General features: G+C 41.4%; 1 long non-coding RNA gene across 1 annotated transcript; it reads right to left on the bottom strand.

Moving 5' to 3' along the window:
- Positions 1-4,857: 4,857 nt before the first annotated feature.
- Positions 4,858-5,648, bottom strand: LOC103482031 (uncharacterized). Its single transcript, XR_536377.3, has 3 exons — positions 5,417-5,648; positions 5,174-5,317; positions 4,858-4,997 (listed from the first exon to the last, which is right to left on the bottom strand). It is a non-coding gene; the product is annotated as an uncharacterized LOC103482031 (long non-coding RNA).
- Positions 5,649-5,962: the final 314 nt, after the last annotated feature.

Genomic DNA, 5,962 nt, shown 5'->3' with positions numbered 1-5,962 from the left:
AACATCAGCTGCAAAGCTGAAGCGTAATCCGTTGTATTCAATCTTTCTGCACTCATCTCCACTCCACAGCACTTTGCCTCCAACTAGGCAACAGCTCGGGGAGGACGTCTAAGAAAGTCTGTCTTCTTCCATGCAGTCAATTTAAAAGCCACGACATTTTCATCAATCAATGAAACTCCCCTAGATGATCCTGAAATATTGCAAAAACTCCTTGCTAGATCTCGCCTTTTGAGGTCTCAATGATTTTGAGAACGGTGAAAAATCAGTCCAGAATTAAATGAGAGGACCTGGTTAATGACCTGAGGAGAGCTGGGGCCATAGTTACCAAGGTTACCAGCAGCAGAAATATTAAATTTCATCATTAGTAACACACTGTGCCATCATGGATTAAGATCCTGCCATGCATGCAAGGTCCCCTTCCTCGGGTCAGCACATGTTCATGACCATCTGAAGGTTGCCAATGGTCATCTGGAGGATCCAGAAGGGGCCTGGGAGAAGGTCATGTGGTCTAATGGGACCAAACTATAACCTTTTAGAACAAACTCCACTCATTGTGTTTGGAGGAAGAAGAAGAAGTACAGTCCAAAAAACACCATCCAACCGTGAAAGTACTGGATGGAAAAATGATGCTTTGTGGGTAATTTTCTGCAAAGAGAACAGGAAGACTGCACCATATTGAGGAGAGGATTAATAGGATAGAGTATTTTGAGATTTTGGACTACAACCCATTTCCCTCTGCAGGAACACTAATGATGGATCTTCCAGCATGACAACGGCCTGAAACATACAGTCACAGGAACTAAGGAGTGATTCGGAAAGAAGCAGGCCCAGGTCCTGAAGTAGTCTAGCCACGCTCTAGACCAGAACCCAAAAGAAAATAGTTGGAGGCATCTGAAAATCTATTGCCCAACAACAGCCCTGAAAATTCAAAGAATTTGAGGAGATCTGTAAGGAGGCGTGGGCCTAAATCTCTGGCGCAGTGTGTTCACACCGTCAAGAAGAACAGGAAATCTAACTCTTGAAGGTTTTGGTACCAAATATTAAATTTCATTTCTTATTGTATCAAATACTTCTCTGTTGTAATAAAATGCAAGTTGGCTATTAAAAAAGAAAATCATACAATGTGGCTTTATTGATATTTATGTTGATTCTGTCTCAAATGAAATGTACCTACAATCCAATGAACATTAGAGACGTCTCTATTCTGCTCAAGAAGGGAAACTTGGAAAATTACTATGTCGTATCAAATACTCCTTTTCCCCACTGTAATTGATTCATTCGACAAACTTTAAATAGCTCGGAAATATAGAAAAGAAAATCTTCCAGTGTTGCAATGATTTCTGGTAAACAACCGTTCAACATGTGTTCCAGCGTTCGTTCCCTCTGGAGGTGGTTTTATCTTATCACTACCATCTGCTCTGTCTGCTCCTGTTTTGTCCTCAGAGATTTGGAATTAGATAGTCCCAGCCCTCCCAAAAAAGAAAAAGAAAGCTTCCCAGTGCAAAGAAGTGAACCTCCTGCTGCCTGGAGAGCTGCTTTCATCTCCGCTGCTCATTATGCAGCCACTTTCCTGGCTCAGGAGCCCTGTATGACCCAGAGACAGTAAGCAGGAAACCTAATGCATTCCCTTTGTGGGTTGTATGTTTGTGGTTCTGTGCGCACATATGCATTTAGTTGTACTCCATATAAAAAGTTTGGAAGTACATTAAATACACCCCTTAGATCCGTCACGTAACATCTTCTGCTGGAAGTCTTCTGAAATTAATGAAATATGACTGTAGACCAGGAATGTGCGATATATGTGGTACGCTCTAGAAACGACAAACATATGGCCTATGATAGAGATTTGTATTGTACCGGATAACTGCAGTAATGCTTGTTCATGACGTAATCGGCTGGCGTCAAGACATGGAGCAAGAGGGAAGCGGAATGGCAGAGAGCACAAGGGAAGAACTCGTTAAAAAGGAGGTGTGAAAGCATCAACTAAATGAATCTGGTTAGGATTTAAGCCAATGATATAATGCAAACTAATCGCAATACCTATTTATTATTTTATCAAAAAGCCTCTCTTCGGAGGGATACTTAGTTCACAGTAGCACGGTCTTGTACTGCGGTCAGAAATGCATACGAGTGAAAAGATGAACCAAGGGAGTCAGACTGGTGTGCTCAGCAGCAAATTTCACTTTTTAAAAAACACAGACTGACATTTGACTTTAATCGCTCAATATTTGGAAGCATGGCCAAAAAAACTGACCAAATGGCTCCCTTCACTTTCTTCGCCGCCATTGACAGAACTAAAACCTTAGGGGAACTGCAATTCAAAAACAACACGGAAACTCAACGTCACAACTCCTGCCACTGTCAATTAAATCCTAGATGGAGCACTGAAGGAAGACGAGGACCGAGCAAGATTTCATAGGAAGGCAATGGGCAGGGTACCACAACGGCAAACCTACCGAGACGTGGAAGTCCACCAAAACTGGCAGATGAGGCAACGAGAGCAATAATCAGAGGTCCACAGTGACGCTATAGGAGCTGAAGCTAAATCTGTTAACAATACAACAATTCTGGGAGAAAACCAGAAAGAGGCTCCAAAATTCTTGAGACATACGCAGCGCTTTACCTCATCCATGCCTCTTAACATTTTTACCTTAGCATGTTCCTTTCCTTCATATAAAATAAACACAGTCAATGCTTAATAGATGAAAGGCAAATTATAATAGGGCTTTTATAAACTTTGTGTGCTAGACTAAATACCTACATGTTCTTGTGCACATATATGTGGCTGCGTGAATGTCTTCTACCCATTTCCCCCATGGGAGATACACAGAGTGTCAGTCTACGAGGCTGTCAGTGCCTGCTCACAGACACGCTATAAGTTCCCCTGCTTCAGTTTTGAAATAACAGCCACCCCCTTACTGAGTAACCTCCATTTAACCTAACCCATCAGTGTGCCCCTCGTCTGCCTGCTAAAACCCCCAAATCAAAACTCAATAAGCCCAGTTATTGATAAATCCACGTCCTCCTACCCCAGCCGCTACAAATTACTGTATTATAAGGCTTACAGGTATTAGTTTTGAAAGGCCCCAACCCAAATCAAACAAGGCATACTTGAATTACTTTAGTGCGTCTGGACAGGCAGTGATGGAGACACTGAATGCAGTCTGTGAATTAGATATGAGCAGGGGGAGGCGACGTGAAGGACCTAACGTGAGCTATTGGAGGGTGTCATGGAGGTGGAGTCATCTGTACTCAGAACTGATTAGTCTCAAAGTACAGGCAAGACATACCGCTGTTCAAAACCTTACTGAGGTTCGAGCTACTGAAATGGTATTGGCACACTGCTTTTGAAACATTCACTTAGGAATATTGTATGGCAAGAAGAAACTGGACCGTTTTTAAAGATGTATTCACACCAGTTCTGTCGCTTTAATCAAACTCTACTCCATTAGCCTAGAAAGTCTGGTTTGTTTTGGGAGGTGCGAACGCACAATCAAACTCTGATGCAGATCAAATAAAGTTAACTCTGGTCCGTCTAAAGCCGAGCTCTCAGTTCAGTTTAAGTGAACGCCGGTGCGTTCCAATGAAAGCAGAGGGGAAACCGTTCTAAAAACAGGAAGCAGAAATCTGGAACTGCTCGAGACCCAAACTAAACATGCTTACAACTGCCTATTTTAATTGTTCAAGCACCAATTATATCTTAGCATCCATTAATGTGCAGAGTGGAAACCATCTTAGCACTACAACAAATGTCAACATCTGCAGTCTTCCTGATTTGATAGTCGACTTATTGAACGGTGAGGGAGTATAAAACGCTTGTAACTGCCTATTTTAATAGCTCAAGGTCCAAATAAGACAATATCAATAAACATTATTATGAATTAGGCTGCACAGTGGCGCAGTTGGTAGAGCTGTTGCCTTGCAGCAAGAAGGTTCTGGGTTCGATTCCCGGCCGGGTCTTTCTGCATGGAGTTTGCATGTTCTCCCTGTGCATGGTGGGTTTTCTCCGGGTACTCCGGTTTCCTCCCACAGTCCAAAAACATGTCAGGTTAATTGGCCTCTCCAAATTGTCCCTAGGTGTGTGTGTGTGTGCATGGCTGTGTGTTCTGTGTGTCTCTGTGTTGCCCTGCGACAGACTGGCGACCTCTCCAGGGTGACCCCGCCTCTCGCCTGGAACGTTAGCTGGAGATGGGCACCAGCAACCCTCCCGACCCCACTAAGGGACAAGGGTGAAAGAAAATGGATGGATGGATTATTATGAATTATATAAATGGTCTTAGCTCTAGTGCAAAAGCTAACATCTACAGTCTTCCCCTTCTCTTTCAACCTTAGTCTGCGGTCTTGGGGTTACAGCCAATCAGAGCCAAGAAAAATTAATGGCGCTCCTGTATTAGTTGCTTCGCAAAAGAAAACCAAACATTTGCATTGTTTCTCTATGTTTCAGCATCTGAATCTGCATTTTATTCATAATATTTTAGATATGCTCTACGAAAAATCACAAATTTTCCGCAGATAATTTAGAGTCATGTTCCATATATAAAACACTGAAATGTGAATAAGGGTGTATCCACCATGGTGCCTCACCAGCACAACAAAAGAAACTTAGTTGATCTCAACAACAGTGCATTCTAGAAAGTGAACAATTAGCTTTGAAAAAATACTCTCGCTTTTTGATAGTTATATGTTTTTCAGATGCTGCAGCTAGGAGCCATTAGATTAGACTACTAGAATACTAAAAGAGCTAGCTTAGTTTGAGGCACAAGTAACACATTTTTTTGTTTGTTTGTTTTTTTACATCAACGGGGTTGATAAAAGAGAATATACAGCTACAGAAAAAAGAAAAAGTCTGAAATTTGATCTCAATTTCATCCATATTTAAAACTGTTACATGGGTAAAAATAGGTTTCCTTACTTTTTTTGTCAACAGGGTTCTCTTATCTTCCTCCACCTGACTGGTGGTGTTGAAGGTGGAGGTTTACAAGCTGAGGAGATCCAACCTGGGATGATCAGAGACATTATTGATCTGCAGAATCTGAATCTGGGATCAGAAACCAACAATGGATTCTCTACAATGTTTCTAAAATTGTTTATTATTCAACATCTGACTGATAAACAGGTAAAATTTCAGCATAGGATTTTATGGCAATACTTGGTTTGTTATTGAAGGACCTACTTCACATGATCTCTGTCTCTTTATTCTGTGTCCTCAGCTGGAAACTTCTTCTATGGACTTTCAGCAGGATTTTCTGTGTCCCCTCAGTTATCTGTGTCTTCTCTCTCCTGATTGGTCCAGTGCTGTTGTCTTGTCTCAGTCATGCTAGTGAACCAACACATAATCACACACATTCCTTAATTTCTGTCTAAATAACAGATGACTGAATCAGACTTTCTGATCAAGGCATAATCCTGTCCTCACCATTTATAAAATCTACTAGAACCAGAACCAGTAGATCAGCAGGTCCTCTGCTCTATTCCTGATCCTCCTTTCATCAGCACAAAGCTCATCAAAGCTCTGCTGTTATGAAAGGACTCAATAAAAAATAAAAAATCACACAAAAAACTGTCAGTGAGGAGAAAGTACAGAAGAAATTAGGAAATAGATTTGAATATTGACCTCAACACATTTTTCGTTGCGTAAAAGTAACTGTCCTTACATATTTTTTTCCACAGGGTTCTCTTATCTTCCTCCACCTGACTGGTGGTGTTGAAGGTGGAGGTTTACAGGCTGAGGAGATCCAACCTGGGATGATCAGAGAATCAGAGATCTGAGAAGTCTGAATCTGGATCAGAGACTAGTTTAGGGTATTTTTTAATGTCTCTCCTCTTTTTGTGATCTTTCTGTGTTGTAACACATGAACATGTTATTGGCCACATAAACTATTTGTTTCATGATATTAATAGTTTATCTACATAAAACTTTACTCCACATGCTCTCCATTTCCTTCTCTCCGATCCTGTTCTC

This window comes from Poecilia reticulata, chromosome 19, assembly GCF_904066995.2.
Source record: "Poecilia reticulata chromosome 19, P_reticulata-male-v2, whole genome shotgun sequence".
NCBI classification, from domain to species: Eukaryota; Metazoa; Chordata; class Actinopteri; order Cyprinodontiformes; family Poeciliidae; genus Poecilia; species Poecilia reticulata.
This window is presented reverse-complemented; position numbering and strand designations above follow the sequence as displayed.